The following is an 18,960-nucleotide window of genomic DNA, read 5'->3' on the forward strand; positions in this document are numbered from 1 at the left end:
TCGCTAGGAAACCAATGGAGTAGCTGCAGAGCTTCACAGCCGGCTTCAGGGCGTTTCTGTCTCCTGTCTAAGTTGAACCCAGAGGTTCTGCAGAGCTCTGTTGTCAGCCTAGAAGCTCCAGGCTTCGGACGCTTCATAGCATATCCCCCTCTTCCATAAACACATCGTTCTGACCCAGCTGTGCTCTGAGGTATCGACATTTGTCACCGATGGATTTACAATGAATCGTTACTCAGTAGTACCTACGTAATTCGGTCGGTACCCTTTCATGTACCCAGTTTGATACTCAACCCTAGTGAACATTAAGACCTTTCAAGCATGAAAAAATAAGGAAATAAATACGTACATACGGAGACAATGGAAGACAATGATTCACATTTATGTGTTAATGATGTAAATAATCAATTTCATCCAATCGTAAACACTACATATTTCTTTTTTCATCCACCTCTTAGGAAGGGTTCTCTTACAAGCCACCAAAGTATTCTAAAATATATATTTATCCCCTTTTCTCTGTTTAATTTCCACTGCTTTAATCAGGTACATCAGCTCAAAACTAAAAATCTACAGACCCTTTCTAAGCTGCCATTCTCCTCTATTTTATTCCATATACATTTATGTTATTTTTTATATTTTGAAAGAAGATTATTGTGAGAAAATATAAGGTCACAAGCAATAAATGGCTTTAATTTTAGTTAGAAAATTGTACTGTAGGTAGTTAAATAGATGAGGGAATGAAAAGGATTGTGGGTTGGAGGACAGTGTGTGTGTGTGTGGGGGGGGGGGACAGTATAAATGAATACACAGAGGGCCTCATTCTGTCTGGTCCATTGTCTTAATTGTCATACTATTCTGTTTTGCAGACGCTGTCCTGTGATCACTGAAGGAGAAGCTGTATAAACACACACACACACACACTCACACACTCATGCATGTGCAGTGGCTGGCAGCACCACTCACAGGTTTACAACTGCAAATACATCCACAGAACACCAGCAGGAGCGTGTCTCAGATCTTTACCTGCTTTATCAGATATGTGTGGTCCAAGCTGGACCAAAGTTCTGCACAATAAACAGCCAAAGAAAGGGGGAAAGCATTTATCATTTATCAGGAGTAGCTCAGGGTCTTAAAGGCGTGGTTGTCCATCAGTGTCCAAAAGTCTCCCCAGAAACAAATGTGACTGGCTGCTTAAAATTCCCAGAGGTTTATGGTTATTAATTATAGCAATTCAGGCATCTCTAATCCAGGTGTAGGTGATTAATAGTAGTCTGAGAGGTGGAGGACGAGGCCTTCAGCAGCTCTAACGCTATAAATCTACACTTCAAGGAAAGACGCAGCATTCAGATGCATCTCTGTCTGAAGTTGGATCTATCAATCATGCCATAAAGTATGTGTTTTTACTTTATGAAGCTCTTTTGCAAACTTTTTATCCCTCAGCTATGTGCTGTAATTATTGATTTATTAGTGTATTTTCAGGATCAGTGCTGCAGACTTTTGATTTATCGTTGCTTGTGGCTCAGCTTTGTGTATCCTCGTGCTGAGCTGGAAGATGTGGGAGAGGAATCCTCCACTCGATCACTTCATTCAGTGTCGGGTACGTTTTTTGGAAACCGAACGCATCTCAATGAAGATGAATTATTCCTCACCGCTTTGATTTCTCCCAAATCGAACTGAAGTTTGGCTGCGCCGAAGTTTCTCAGGCACAACAACACATGCATTTTTCATAAAAGACAGATCATGGAAAGCAGTTCGGAGTAAGATAGTGGTGACATATTTTGTGCTGAATACACCATGCATATTTCATAACGAAAAGTGTTTTCTCCCCACCAGCTTCTGTCGACGTGCGGACTCAGAGGGCCTGGAAATATGAGACAGTGGAGGTATTCATCTATTGTTAACCATTTGTTTTGTACATAAATCATAAACTTGAATCATAGTCAGCTTAAATCACACCGCCTGAGAGATAATTCCATTATCGCTAATGGTATTTTATTTTTATTATACCCACATTTCCATAAACTATAATCAGCAGAAAACCACTCTGCCCTACAAAGAAAGAGAGTGTTCCTGCAGAGGCAGTGAACTTGAGAAAAAAGGGTTTCAGTTTTCAACAAATTTCACAACAGATGAAGCGGTTGCTATGCATTGATTTTATGTTGTTTTAGGCCCTGATCACAGACAGCGTTTTGTAGATTGTAAAATGAGGCGCGCAGCACTGCTTTTATCTTAAATTGAATGCCACTAGTGAAAAAAAAGCTTGCTGCGCCTTTTTATTGTTGCTATCACCTCCTTATTCTAACTTTCCTGTGTAATCAATCTACCTTTAATTTATTTATTTTAGTTATTTCACAGTAATCAGTATCAGCTCTGGTTGAGGGTGAGAGGCTGTCAGCAGATAAACAGAGATCTGTGTGGGTACATGAGACCCTAAAAAAGAGGCTGGATCATGGGGAGTACCACCAGTTGGTCCAGGAGCTTCTCCTCCATCATGGACGTTTACAGGCAGATTTTAGGACGACTCAGGGGCAGTTTGACAACCTGCTGTCTATCATCAGGCCGTATAGCTCTGGGTATCCAGCAACCACTACCACCAGTTTCTCCTCCATTGTTTACCGACTTGTAAACTTGTTTTCGTGACGACAGCAGAAGGCCCGCCTCTCAAATCATCTGATTGGACAATGGGGAGAAAGTTGATTTAAAAAAAGAGATGACTTGGTGGTGTTATTCCCCTTTGAGTTCAAGTCTTTTTAACTGGAGGAATTCAGAGCGCTACGGCAAAAACGGAAGGTGCTTAGAGTACAGAAACTCGGGGCGTGTCACAATGCAAAAACTGCAAGCAGCTTCATTCTCATTAAAAACAATTACAAAAAGGTGCCTCCAGCTGCTAAAACACTTTCTGTGTGATCAGGTCCTCAGGCTGTTTATGTTTCCCCTGAAAAATCACTGCCATAGAACATAATATAGCTAATAATGCAGATACTGCACTTGATATGGCACAACTTGATTAAAAAGGCAACTGCTCATGGAACAAAAGACGTCGCATATCTGTTCAATTTTACCCTCCATGAAGAGGGTGTTGAGCGTCTGCCAGGATGGCCTTTGCCCTCTGAGTATCTCTAACCTAGCACACATGACCAAGATCTCTCAAGTCAGGTCTTAACTAAACACAGTCAGTGACTGTGTTCCAGCTTTGCAGGGCAACATAGTCACATACACAAATTTGAATGTGTGTGAAACGTGATGCAGTACTCATATTAATGGTAAATTCCCGTCTGCCGGCGGTGCGGCACAATCGCTCCCCGTCATCTTTCAACTGTCATCTGCTGCAGTTTGTCACAATCCAGAGCATCCCACTGACTCTGCGGCTGACAGCTCTGAGGCCCCACTGAGGGGAATCAAATGCATTGTGAGCTCAGCTACGTGTGCTAACTGAACCACACACACACACACACACACACACACACACCAGTAGTGAAATATACATTTTCAAATAAAAATTGACAAAGAAATGTAATCTCAATTCAGGGAGCCGCTGAGGCTTTGTCACCGGAGAAAATTAATTGTTACCCGCTCGGCGACGGGCGTGTGACAGTTCTTGAATAGGCTAGATAATGGCTTTATCATCTAGCCATGAAACAGCCATATTGAAATAAGTGACAAGCGGTGCAACAGGAAGGGCACACGAGCTACAGATAACAGACAGACAGAAATCGATGGAATCACGTTTAAAACAGCGCGAACATCATCTGACAAGACATCAATTTTCAGCGTGTTGACAAGTCTCAGAAGTAAAAAAGATTTCAGAGCAGCCAGAGACAAAAGACTCCACTAAATTTAGCCCAGTTTGTGGCCTAGTTGATGGTGGATTGGTGGAGGGAGGAAGGCTGGGAGTATTGGATTTCTGTGCCACACAACTCTAATGCATCTCATTACGGAGCCGGTCCAGATAGATTTGGTTTAGAGTGAATATCAGGTCAGAAAGAAATGCATTAGACGGACTCAGCAGCTGACAACGTGTCTGACTTCAGAATAAACCACAAAGCTTCTTACAGCACTTAACTTCAAATCTAAATCCAAATTAAAGCATTATTTTACTCATTCTGAATGGCTTAAAACAAACAGTATAATACATTAACTGACGCGTTGTGATGACTTTGGAAACAAGGAAACACTCTGACCCCATTTTTTGTCTCTTAACTTCCTGTCTCCACCAGAAGTGTGCACAATTAACAGATAAATGAACAGATCATAATATGCTATTTTAATGCTATGTGTGTTTTAAGGGTTTTTTAAGAGGTATATAAAAAAAAAGAAAAAACTTGAAAAACGTCCCAAAAACATTTAAAGACATAAATTATGGGGTTGTTTTTGTGTTTTTGGTCAATATTAAGGGGTTTCAACCTCTCCAAACCCCCTTAAACATTTACAAAAACAGCATTACATGTACTCCCATTAATTATCCCTTAAGATTCATTTGCGGGGAAAATTTAGGATTTCAATGCAATGCATGATTTAAGGGTTTTTTAAAATGTATATTAAAAAAAATATATAAAAAAAATAAGGAATAAATTATGGGGTTGTTTTCGTGTTTTTGGTCAGTATAAAGGGGTTTCAACCTCTGAAAACCCCCTTAAAGTGTGCATATAAAAACTAAACGAATACCTTAATATGTTACAGTCCATTACCTATCACCTTAAATCCAATTTTATAATCATTAACAAAAATAAATGTAATTTTAAAGAAAAAAAAAATAGTGTTTACAAAAATATTATGATTTTAGTTTAAATGAGTTTTCAGATGAAACGCAATATATTTAAGTATTTTTAATGGATTATATGCACAGTCTAAGGGGTTTGTAAGTGATACAAAATCTTAAACATTCACAAAAAAGCATTTCATGCATCCCCTTAATTTGTACCTTAATATTCAATGCTATACATAGTTTGAGGGATTTTCAAGAGGTATAAAATAACCCTTTAAAACAGCCAAAAAACACTTAAAGATATATATTATGGAGTGGTTTTTGTGTTTTGGGTCGATATTAAGGGGTTTCAACCTCCCAAAACCCCCTTAAACTGTGCATACAACCCATAAAGAATAACTTAATATATTACAGCCCATTACCTACCCTTCCCTTAAATCCAATTTTATCATTATGAACAAAAATAAGTGTAATTTTAAAGGGGGAAAAAAAACAGTATTTGGGAATTTATGCCTCAAATTCAGGATCAATTAAAAGATTAATGGGTTGGGATATATTTAAGTATTTCTAATGGACTATATGCACAGTCTGAGGTTTGTTTTAACTGGTACAAAATCTGAATCATTTACAAAACAGCATTTCATGTACCCCCTTAATTTGTACCTTAAGCTTTAATTCAGGGGTTCACAACATATATGGGGATAACTAAGGGATAAATGGACAGATTTTAATTTATTAAGGGATTTTTCAGGATTATAAGTATGATTTTTTTAAGTGGTAAAAAAAACCCTTAAAACTAACCAAAAACCATGGAAACTGTCCCTGATTAGGACCCAAATTAAGACCTTTAAAGGCATAAGGTAAGTGGCGCTTTTCATGGTTTATGGTCAGTTTTTAAGGGGTTTTTAGCCACCAAAAAACCTTTAAATCTTATACTCTAGCATGTAATCTGATAACAATTCTTATCACAGTATATATCCTTTAATTATTTACTTAGTTTCTTTTTAAATGCCTTAATTTTAGAATTATTCATAGGATCTTAAAGTAAAAAAATTATGGTTTTGGTTTCACATTGATAGTTTGTGATGCTAATTATTGTGCATTACCCAACGATCCTGTATCTTATGACATTTTTGTGTCTCATTATATGATCCATAATGTTTGATGGATATTAAAGTGAAGACAAGAACTTGAAGACAAAGAAACAAGAAGCATATCCTTCATAGTTTGAGAACACAAACGTCTGCTAAGCATCATTATAAAAGATGATTACACGGATCTTTTCTTCGTCGTTTGTTTGATATAATCGGAACAAAAGGCACGAAGAAACATCTAATGTGGGCAAATGAGCATGAGGAAATATAACGTGAATGGTTCGAGGTCGTTATCAGACTGAATTGAGATCGCTCCGTATAAGCCATCTCACTATGACCTGTCAATCAAACAATCACAATAACACATTCTCAGCATGTCAAGGTATCAACTGGATCCAAAGGTTTTTGATGTCAGCTACATCAATCCATGACCTGAAAACACTCGAGCATCTCTGCCTCGTTGCTATTCCCCCAGAGTTCGCCTCTCCTGGGTCTAAAGATTTGAGAATCAGCCCATGAAAACATAATCAGCAAACATGGCAGTAATAGACGAAGGATTGGGGGGATTTTGTGCAGCACACAGTCCCACCGCACACTTCAAAGTAAAAGCACCCTTTCCCTGGAGAAGTCTCTGCTCCTTAAACACTGCAGCAGCATCCTCCCCCTCCTGCCCTCTGCTTCCTCTCAGTTTCTACCCCTCCAATTAAAGGTCTCTGGCCTGTTTCCTGACAATCACTATAATGCAGTGCAGCTTACTGGTAGCCTGAATAAAGATCTCTTATATAAATTCTAAATGATCTAATTTCACATTCGATTGACCTACACACTTACTCAAGGGCATTGTTTAGCTGAGGACAACAGCCAAGATTTTTTTGATGCATAAAAGAATAGCGCACTGAGGTTAATGACAAGCATAACTTTTCTTTTTTTTCCCATTAAATGACCTCAAGAGAAAAGAAACGATAGCTCTAACTGCCGATGAAACCCTGGGGGGATGTTGCAGCTCCACTGAACAGGACTAAGGGCCCCATCGTTGCCAGAAACCATTACCCGCTGAAGCCGCTCCACCGCCACGGCCTCCACCATGGAAATGAAATCAGTAAAATGGACGGTAATTTGATTGCCTCCTTTGTCCTCACAGAGCATCGCTTTCAGTTCCTCAGCACAGATCTTCAGATTTGACAGTGATTATTAATTAGCAGCCATTACGGTGCATGCAGAGGATGACATGTGCCTGCACGGGTCATCCTGGAGTCAACAATGCACTGCTGACATGGCACGCATCATACACACAGTCTCACATACAGTCAGTGGTGGAAGAAGTATTCAGATCATTAACCTAAGTTAAATCACTGACACCACACTGTGAAAATACTCCACTACAAGAAAAAATCATACATTCAAAACCTTATTTAAGTTTAAGCATGTATCGCAATGCATCTGCATTGTGATTTAGCAAATCATTGGTGTTTCCAGTCGCGTTTGAGGCACCAAATGTGGGTGTTTTGAAGCGACCCCATGCTGTGTTTCCAGAGGCTGCTCCTGCTGGTTAGTTGCATGAAAGGCACTTATTTTTACCAAGATGTCGCTGCTATTCCTGCCAAGACAGTAGCACAAAAAGTGGTTATTTTTTATGGAGACACCACTGCTTTTCCTGTCAGGACACTGGTACACAAAGCAGTTGTTTTTTATCACAATGGCTGTTTTTCCTGTGGGGATAGTGGCATGAAAAGTGGTCAGTTTTTTATTGAGACATCGCTGCTTTTCCTGCTGAAATAGTGGCACCAAAAGCGGTTGTTGTTTCTTGAGACACTGCTGCTTCTCCTGCCAGGATAAGGGCACAAAAAAATGATAATAACTAAGACATCGTTGCTTTTTCTGATATTGGCACAAAAGCAATTGTTTTTTTTTTATTGAGCCATCGCTGTTTTTCCTGCTGGAATAGTGGCACCAAAAGGTGGCTGTTTTTTTACTGAGACATTGCTGCTTTTTAGGCCAGGATAGTCGCACAAAAAGTTTTTGTTTTTTGTTTTTTTTTACCATGACCGCTGCATTTCCTGATGGTATTACGGCACAAAAAGTGGTTGTTTTCAACTGAGACATCGCTGTTTTCCTGCCGGGATAGTGGCACGAAATGTGGGGTTTTTTTTACCAAGACATTGCTGCTTTTTAGGCCAGGATATTGGCACAGAAAGCAGTTATTTTTAACCAAAACATCAATGTTTTTCTTGCCAGGATAGTGGTACAAAAAGCGGTTATTTTTTACAGAGACATTGCTGCTTTTCCTGCTGATATAAGGGCATGAAAAACTGATGGTTACTTAGACATCATTGATTTTTCTGCGGTGATTATGGCCCCCAAACCGAGTATTTTAAGTAAAACCCATGATGTTTTACTTACAATAACCAACTGCTTTTTGTGCCTAAACCACACCACACCACACGTTAACCACAGCTTCTGCTACACAATAATGTACAGATATAGCATGTAGCTGTGGTTTGCAGAAACGTACAATTGGGTAGGTTTGCAAATCAATAAACATCATCTCTAATTTTTCATCATGTCACTTGACAAAGAGCACCAGACTTTATGATAAAAGTATTGACTTAAACCAAATAAATAAACCAAATAAAAAAAAAACATGTTTTTGGTCCCTACTACGAATAGTTGGACTTGCTCGTAAATCTACGATCATTTCGGAGCACCTCTTTGTTGCTGAAACACATAACGACAACCCTCCTGATCATGATACTAGCGAGCATGTAAACGCCGTCACAGACACACCCCTCTGATTGTGTCTGTTAGAGATCTCGTAAAAACGTCAATACTGTTCATGTCGTTACATGCCTGAGTGAAACTACGGCAGGAATGTTTAATACAGGGAGCTGATGTGAGCTATTAAACCACAGGTGAGTCACATCACCTGATTGAAAAGAGCATTATCTCACAGTGTGAATTCACATGCACTGAAACAGAGGCAGCACGGCCTTTACAAAGTGAAGGGAAGTGGAAGAAAGGGAAATTTCCCTCAGCCCCAAACCGCCTTCAAAAGGATTTTCATATGCAGTGTCGGTGCACATCATGAATTATCCATGATTGCAAAATAGATCCCTTGCAGTAGCGGCGCTACATGGAATATTGGTATGTAAAATAATGCGAATGATTCCCAGAAATATGTATGCATGCATAGTTGGTCTGGATTCAGTCTGTGTTCTCTAGCAGACAAATTAGTTTCCTGTAGCAGCCAAATGTCACGAGCAGCTTAAATAAAAGGAAGCTTTTATAGAAGAATTCACACACAGTGAAAGTCATTGTGTTACATTTAATTGTATGACATCCTTCAGTGTCCCCCTCCTCTGTATACGCCAACACCGAGACACAACACCAGCACAATAATCCTCCAGAAACCAAAGCAAACAGAAAAAAAGCACTCTCAAGTCAGACGGGGGAGGCTGTGGTTGCTGGGGAAACGCCTACGAGAGACAGTGATGGCCGACACCTCGGGGACCGGATGGACTGATGGGTAAGCGAGGGGATGTGTGAGTGTTTGTGTGTCTGTCCGTCTGCGAGCGTGTGTTGTTAATGAAAGAGTGTGAACAAATTGAGGAGGTCTTAGTGGATGGATGGCTGGTACACAGGGGAAGTGACAGCTACAGCTCAGGGCAGGCGGTCGGAGGGTGGGCGGGTGTCTGACAGATGTTTGCTGTGGGTGCATCTCAATACTCTCAAGTTCCTCCCTCGTGTCACTCTGCTCTCTGTGAATTAAAACACAAACTTGAGAGGTTTATTTTGAGAGGTTTGTTTTTATCTTGTGCGGTACAGTAGAGATATAATGTTGGGAGTTTAAAGAATAAGTCTGGTGATATTTTGTGTTTTACTTGCTGTCAACAAATCGCCTAAAAAAGTCAAAATCCAACAATATATTGATCCCACTAACGAGTGTTGTCTGTGTGCCCGAAGCCTGATATATCTTATTTCTCTTCACAGGGTTCCTACAGTGCAAGGCAAGTTAGATTTAAGACTTCAAGACATATTTTAATGCCACTTGAAATGAAATTTAAAACCAATTTCACAAAACCAAAACTGCAGGAAAAAGGTATCAGGTTTTGTCACCGTGTTAAGACACCACCTCTACTTCCTGTCCCCGAGTGTTGTTAAGAGGTGTGCTACTGGGGAATACCTGGTGTTTGTTTTAGTGTGGTTGGTTTTTCTTGGTGATTTTTTATGGGTGCCCCTTGTGCTGATTCCCATCGTGCAGAGTTTGGAAAAACTTTGTGCATAAAATAAACAGAGACTTGTATGCATTGTCTTGTACCAGTTTTAACCATGCTGCAAAATCATGGCTAAGAAAACCAATTTTCCTTAAATTTGCACTTCCCTTTGTAATCCAAGTCACAGTGACAGCTAGCTAGCTTGTTTTAGCATTTTTAAGACTTGGAAAATATTCATTTAAGACATTTTATTAACAATTAAGGCTTTATTTAAGATTATGTAATTCAATGTCTTTTTAGACATCCTGAGGTTTTCCTATAACCATCATCATCGGCGGACACTCGGGGTCGAGTATGTCTGTCCTCCTTCTTGGTCCTTATGGGTCTTCAGGTGGGCGAAGAGGCCGATCCTGGGCCTGCATATTGGGCATGGGTGGGCAGTGGCGATTGTGGGTTTGGGTGGAACCTTTTTGGTGGAAGCGATCTCCTTTCTGCGTCTGCGTTTGTCTTGTGCAGCACTATGGAGATCGTCATACTGCGCAGCTCCATCTCAGACAAGTTGTCTCCAGGCCGCCCTGTTTCTTGCTGTGGCCTCCCAGGTCTTAAGGCCTATGTGGCACTTCTTGAGGTTTGCTTTGATGTTATCTTTGTACCTTTTCTTTTGGCCTCCTGGGGCACACTTTCCTTGAACAAGCTGCGAGTAAAGGACTTGTTTGGAGAGGCGAGAGTCGGGCATCCAAATCACGTGGCCAGAGCTGGTGTTGGGCGATGATGACAGTGATGGTGGAGAGGCCAGCCTCCTCCAGGACGCTGGTGTTGGTCCGTCGATCCTCCCAGGTTATCCTGAGGATTCTCCGGAGGTGCCTCTGATGGAAGGCCTCAAGTGCTCTCAAGTGCCTGCTGTATGTGGTCCAGGCTTCTGACCCATACAGCAGAGTGGGGCGCAGTATCACTTTGTAGACCAGAATTTTGGTCTTTGACTGGAGGTCGCGGTTCTCAAAGACCCTTGTTTTCAGTGTTGAGTATGTCCCTCTGGTGGTCCATCTGCCACTTTGGTCCTGACTAAAATATCTCAACTATTAAATGGATTTCCATGAAATATGTTACGTGTGTCTATGTCCCCCAATTTGGTGATCCTTTAAGTTTGTCTCTAGTGCTACCATCAGGTCAAACATAAAACGTTAAATGGTACCTGCTATGCTATTTGGTAAAGAAAAAAGTCTGTAATGTGTTTTTTTTTGCTACAAAATAGACTAAGTTACCATAATTTAAAGAAATTTAAAAAAATAAAAATAAAAAAAAATTAGGGCGCATTTTTGGGTACGTTACCACAAAGCAACACTGTACTGTAATGGTAAGAATTGAAACAAAGAGGGTTACTGTTTAGAATTCTAATAAATAAGAATACAATATTAATATATTAAAAAATACATTAAAATTTCACACACACACACACACACACACACACACACACACACACACACACACACACAGAGCAACATAACAAATGACTCATTTCATGAGTTAGTCTGAAAACTACCCTCAGGCAGCATTTGCATTTATACAATTTGCTATTTCTTAATTATCAAATAAAGTACATTAAACACTTAATTTAAGTAAATTAAAGTTTACTCATCTACTATTGTGAATCCAATTTTTTCAGATTGTAAAATGAAAGAAAAAGATGTTTTCGGACCATTTTTGTGAAGAGAGGTAATGGAGCTGAACCATGTGAGGAAGACCAAAAAGAGTCTCAACATGGCCACAAGAAAGTCATTTTACAATATAAACAGTGCTACTGGTTTCTGTAAAGCCCTGGCCCTTTTTTCTAGCACTGGAACATAACTGAAGATGTACAGTCTGAGTGTTATGAAGTCTTTTAAACTGTATGCCCTGTTTAGGCAGCCTTGTGTAACATGTTGGCCAAGGGTTTACAGATGAAAAATGGCCTTTTGGCTAATTCTGGCATTTTTATACCATGTTGCACTCTCCCTTCTTAACTAAACTAGACAGCCTTAATAGGTTTGTTTCCCAGAGGCAACACGGTATCATAGAGGGTTAACTTATCCAGTATTTTGGTTTATGACAGAATGAATACCTGCAAAACTAATGACAGTCCCATCAGCCTCAACTCTACTGTGTGATTAGTGCCAATTAGCAAGTGTTAGCATTGTCACTGCGAGCATGTTAGCCTGCTAGCATTTAGCTCAAAGCACCACTGTGCCAAAGTACAGCCTCACATGGCTACGACAGTGAATGTAGACCAATGTACTCAACTTTCCTTGCTTGGGGGCCACTTTTGCAAAATGACTGGAGGTCAGGGGCCAGGTTCTAGGATTTGAGGACATTCGGGGCTCAGCCTGGACCTCTGTCGGGGTTTCAAGGGGATAATCATCTGGCAACAAGCTCTATATTGATGCTTTTTTGAATGCAATCTAGCGCCTTATTTACATTCAAAGTACATAAAATAAATAAATAAAAAATCCCAAGTGTGAGTCACTATGTTCAGCAGGATATGTATTTGTTCCTACTTTCCCATTTTGTTTATGTTGTCATATCATTTCCTGTATGTTCTCTACAACATTGTGAAATTTTAAGGTGAAAGCTTCAAACAAGCCCGTTTGGTTTTCTGCCTCTCCCGGCTCTGTGTACTGTTTGTTACGGTTGTCATTTTATTTTAAATTGTGCAAAATAAAAACATACAAACAAGCCGCCGCAACTGCTGCAGACTCTCAGACTTGCGTTCTTTTGTTTAGTTTGAGTAAAGTTCAGAGGCAAAGTTGTGCAGCATCTCACAAGAAAAACAAGATTAGAAGAACATCTGAAATAATGGATGTAGTTTGGTTCAAGAGAAACATATTTGTCTGCTTTCCTCTCCCGTTAATCATCTCATACCCCTTAAATATGATGTCTTCATTCAAAGATGTGCGAGGTGATACACAACCAGCTAACCCTCTCACAGTATAAGTAAGTTTTTGCCCCTAAAGTGTGCGGTGATAAAATGTTTACTCAGTAGTTTGCTTGTTCTTTTTTCCCCCTTTTTGTCTTGGAATGATCTAATTTTTCTTCACAACTTAAAACTAAAAAAAGAGGCTGACACAAATGCACCACACAACAAACTAAATGGCAATAAATTACAGCAACTGAGGAAAATGATACAACAGTACAATGCACTCTGTTACCCATCAGACTGTGTGATTTACTGTGTCTCTGCTGGTCCTGTAAACAGGCGTCTGCTGCCACCCAGTGTTCAGTCAGAGGAGCTCACATTTCTTTTTTACTCTGTAACAGAACAATAATTCTGCACAAATATAATTATATTTGTTATATAAACATACAGGTTTTGTTATTAATTAAACTACCAAACAGTCTGTACAAGTACAATTTAAACAATTAGTCTCTTAACTGCTAGTTTAATAGACTGAAAATTAATTGGCAACTACTTTAATAATGAATTTGTCATTTTCCAAGTTCCAAGTTCCTTTTAATAATGTTAATAATTGTATTGTGTTAGTAATAATGTTGAGGTGTGGGCAAAACAAACATTGTGAAGGTGTCACTTTGGGCCATTGTGACAATTATTACTCAATATTTTCGCTCATTTTTAAACCAAACAACTAATCAGTTAATGGAGAAAATAATCATCAGATTAATCTCAAAATGAAAATAATTATTAGTTAATAGTTCAAGCTGAGCTCCACCTCAACCAACTACAACAGTAAAACACCGCTTTTTAAATTTAGAAATTCCAGTATGTGGGATATAGTGGTTACAGAACAGAAACTTCTCTCATGTGCCAAGCACGTAGGAGAACTACAGTGGATGACACGGAAACGTAAAAGGCCCTATCTAAAGCTGGTGTTTTGTTTGTCCGTTCCAGGCTACTGTAGAAACAACATGGTGGACTAAACTAATGAAAACACAGTTATTAATATTAAATATGATTTATGCCAATAGATGGTGCTAAATCCTAAACACTGGACCTTTAAATATGATTACATACATTACTCAGAATGGGCAATTCTGAATAATGAATAACTTGCTGAAACTTTTGGACTTCTGTTTGAGTAACAGAGTATTTTCTTAGTATGGTATTAGTCGTTTCATTTATGTAAAGGAGCAGGTGTAATCAGTGGAGTGTAATGAAGTATTGTACTCATATTGGTTCTCGGACAATGCTGCAATACCGCGGGTCACAATAGAACGCGCCACTACATCTCTTTTACCCCTAAACCTATACTTGTATTCTGGCACACTGAAAAACTTGTTAAAAAATGCCCATAATCCATCTGTCAAGAACTGTGTCAGATTTATCATGTTTTACACCAGTGTGGGGAAACTGTGGATTCTCTCCAGGCAGAGCTGATCCTGGCGTTAGGCAGAGAGAGGGGCTATCAAAGTTATGGATATGTATGATGACAGTGATGTACTCCATAGTTTTAAGGATTTGCAAACAATCTGTAACATTCCTTCAAAACGTTTTTTTTGTTTGTTTTTTTTAGATACCTACAAATAAGGAGTTAAATTTTAACAGCACTTAGTCCTCTGGTATACCTCTTCTGTCTAGCCTTGAAAAAGCTGTATTAGATCATCTTCAAGGCCGTGGCCAGGTTTCCCTTTTGTATAAAATGATTGTAGCTAAATCCAACGAATCCTCAGATAACAAAAGACTGGCATAGTCTAGTGACCTAGAGGTAGAAATCTCTGAAGATGATTTGAAGAGAGTCTGTCAAGATGCACAGAGCCAGACAATCAATACCAGATTTAAGCGTATACAATTCAAAGGGATTATGTGTACCTACATAACTCCCTCCATGCTACATCGTTTTGATAACAATAATCCTGATGCATGTATTAAATGTGGCCTAGAAGAAGGCAAATCATTCCACAGTCTTTGGAGCGCCCCCAAAATTAAAAAAAATCTGGGAAGAGGTCATACAAACTATTTCGGGTATTATCTCGATTATGTTACCTCTCTGCCCTCAGCTATTTATCTTTGGACAACCTCCACAGACATTAACACTGACAGGTGCTGCTCACTTCAGGCTCAACACTGTACTGCAACTGCCTGGAAGAGCACAGAAGCACCTACAGTTGGACACTGGTTTAAAAGTATTCCTAACTGTTGAGCCATGGAAAAACTGACTTCTGCTACCAAGGGGAAAATACAGAGCTTTATCAAAATATGGGGACATTCTATAATGTGTTGTGAGCTGTGGCCGCAAGGCCGCTGGGGCCGTCAGGCTGAAGAAGGAGGCCTACAGGGCATGGTTGGTCTGTGGGTCTGTGGAAGCAGCTGACGGGTACTGGCGGGCCAAGCGGAGTGCAGCAGCGGCAGTCGCAGAGGCAAAAACTCGGGCGTGGGAGGAGTTCGGTGAGGCCACGGAGAAAGACTATCGATCGGCTCCAAAGAGGTTCTGGCAAACCGTCCAGCGCCTCAGGGGGGGAAGGCGGCAATTTGCTCACATTGTTTGCTGTGGGGGCGGGGAGGTGCTGACGTCAACTGGGGACATTGTCGGGCAGTGGAAGGAATACTTTGAGGAGCTCCTCAATCCCACCAACACGTATTCCAGTAAAGAAACAGAGCCGGGGGTCTCGGGGGCGGGTTGTCCAATTTCTGGGACAGAAGTCGCTGAGGTAGTGAAGCAGCTCCGCGGCGGCTGAGCCCCATGGGTGGATGAAATTCGCCCTGGATATCTCAAGGCTGTGGATGTTGTAGGGCTGTCCTGGCTGACAAGCCTCTGCAACATTGCGTGGACATCAGGGGCAGTGCCTCTGGAGTGGCAGACCAGGGTGGTGGTCCCCATTTTCAAGAAAGGGGACCAGAGGGTGTGTTCCAACTACAGGGGGATCACACTCCTCAGCCTACTCAGTAAGGTCTACTCCAGGGTGCTGGAGAAGAGGGTCCGGGTGGATAGTTGAACCTCAGATTGAGGAGGAGCAATGTAGTTTTCGTCACGGATGCGGAACCATGGACCAGCTCTTTACCCTCGCCAGGGTGCTGGAGGGGACATGCGAGTTCGCCCAACCAGTCCACATGCGTTTTGTGGATTTGGAGAAGGCTTACGATCGTGTCCCCAGGGGCATCCTGTGGGGGGTGCTCCGGGAGTATGGGGTTGGTGGCCCCTTGCTAAGGGCCATCCAGTCCCTGTACCGAAGGAGCACGAGTCTGGTTCGCGTGGCCGGCAGTAAGTCAGACCTGTTCCCGGTGAGAGTTGGACTCCGCCAGGGCTGCCCTTTGTCACCGGTTCTGTTCATAACTTTCATGGATAGAATGTCTAGGCGCAGCCGAGTGGTGGAGGGTGTCAGGTTCAGTGACGGGAGGATCTCGTCCTAGCTCCATCGAACAGTGACCTCCAGCTCTCGCTGGGACAGTTCTCAGCCGAATCTGAAGCAGCTGGGTTGAGAATCAGCACCTTCAAGTTTGAGGCCATGGTCCTCAGCCGGAAAAGGGTGGATTGCCCACTCCAGGTCAGGGGGGAGGTCCTTCCTCAGGTGGAGGAGTTTAAGTATCTCGGGATCTTGTTCACGAGTGAGGGTAGGATGGAGCGGGAGATTGACAGGCGGATTGGGGCGGCGTCAGCAGTGATGCAGGCGCTTAACCGGTCCGTTGTGGTGAAAAGGGAGCTTAGCCAGAAAGCGAAGCTCTCAATTTACCGGTCGATCTACGTTCCAACCCTCACCTATGGTCACGAGCTTTGGGTAGTGACCGAAAGAATGAGATCGCGAGTACAAGCGGCTGAAATGAGTTTCCTCCGCAGGGTGGCTGGGCTCAGCCTTAGGGATAGGGTGAGGAGCTCAGACATGCGGGAGGGACTCAGAGTACATCAAGAGGAGCCAGTTGAGGTGGTTCGGGCATCTGGTAAGGATGCCTTCCGGACGCCTCCCTTGGGAGGTGTTTCGGGTATGTCCAACCGGGAGGAGACCTCGGGGCCGCCCCAGGACACGCTGGAGGGATTACATCTCCCGGCTGGCCTGGGAACGCCTCGGGATTCCCGCGGAAGAGCTGCCCCCGCAACCCGGACCCGGATAAGAGGAGGACGACGAGTACGAGTATGAGTACGGGTACAAGGGGACATTTTATTAAATATCTTTAAAGTCACCAACCAAGAGGTTTGCGGAGCGCCTGAATACGAGGAAACTGTAATGTTTATTGTATGTTTTGATTTGTTGTGTTTGTCTGTTGTAGTGTGTGTATGTAAATCATTACCTATTGTTTTTGTTTTAAATTTGGAAAATTCAATACATATATATAGTTTAAAGTATTTCCATTTTATTCTACTTCATACTTCTACTCCATTACATCTTTTTAGAGCTTTTTGCACTATATACTGCCCACTTGTGGTGCTCTTACAAGAAGAGCAGCATGCGAATACTTATGTGGCCTCTAATGAAGGCTTGAGACTATGGAAGCGTATTGCATTCACTTGACAAATAAAAAAAGCAGAGTAATTTTTTTCTGTTTTTCGTGGTAATTTTTTTTCCTGAACGAGGAGACGAGATAATTCAAAATCTCGTGAGAAGCTCCCACCTGGCACCTGCAAGTGACCCCTGCATCCATGGTGACTCCTGCTCATGGATGTATTTTGCATCTGTGCTCCTGCTCCTAGACAGTTTCAACTACGGGATCAATAAGGGTAAGGCACGTAGTTAGTTACACACAGGGTATGATAATCTAGCTATGTTTTCCACTGCATCCTTCTAGTGTAGGCCTATCGCTCAATGTAACAGATTAGATTAGTAACAGGTTGTAACAACGTTAGCTGACAAACGTGTATGGGCATGATTTCAGTTGTCAGGTAACGCTGTTACAACCTGTTACTAACCTAATCTGTTACATTGAGCGATGGTGCCAGGTGGGAGCTTCTTGCGAGATTTTGAAGTATCTCAAAAAAATTACCACAAAAAAGAAAAAAAGAAAACAGAAAAATAAATAAATTCAGACCTGCCAACTTTGAAGAAAGGTTATGAGTACCACCTTACCAGACACTCGTGCGTGGTCATGAACATATGTGGACACGGCGGCACTTTTTTTTTTTTTTTTTTTTACCATAAAAGTCAATATGCACATGTGGCAAACAGACGAAACGAGCGTACGTTTACATATTCATATCTATAGGCCTAAGCCCCACATACGTGCATAGACGCCCGATATTTGTTTTATGGCGCAGATCAAGGTCAATTTCATCAGTCTGATGGTAGCATTGATCATCTGCTTAAAAAATACAGTATTATGTCCTGTTGTGACAAAAAGAAAGATTTCAAGTGGGATTCGGGGGGTTCTCCCCCGAGAAAATTTTGAAACATCACATGGCGAAATCCTATTTTCATGCAATTTCATACAGAAATAGATAATAGATCATAGACAAGTGCATTACATCAGCATTCCTCATCATGTTCTTGTGTAGTACGACACCTATTAGAACTACTCTTTTCTTATTGCCTTGTTTTTTTCTTATAGAAATTCAGCAGACTCTTCAAACAAAAAGTCTTTTTATCATAAGTGTGTTATAGTTATTCAGGCAGGGCACATGCTTTCATAACACAGTTGAATGTAAATTTGTCTGCAATTTGCTTACCTTGGTACAATTCTCACCAGCAATGTATTGACGACAGGCGACTTTGACACTATTTACTTCAGTGTTTGCCCTACCATTTTAATAGAGGGGCACCCCGCCCCGCCCCCCCCGAAGGTCAAGTTAATTTTATTTAATTTTATTTTCTATATAGTGCCAGATCACAAAGAAGTCACTTAAGGTAACCTTTCCTATAGAACAGGTCTATACCTTGTCCTTTTATTAAACAAACTAAATAGCCTTATGTTATTTATCTTATTTACAGGACTACCAATCTGATTGGCCGAAATCTTTTCGTTCCGCCTACGCACCTATATTCACCAGGTATCAACCTGAGTAACATCTTGCATAGACAAATACACTGAAACCGGCGAAAT

The sequence above is a fragment of the Epinephelus fuscoguttatus genome, linkage group LG18 (assembly GCF_011397635.1).
Source record: "Epinephelus fuscoguttatus linkage group LG18, E.fuscoguttatus.final_Chr_v1".
NCBI classification, from domain to species: domain Eukaryota; kingdom Metazoa; phylum Chordata; class Actinopteri; order Perciformes; family Serranidae; genus Epinephelus; species Epinephelus fuscoguttatus.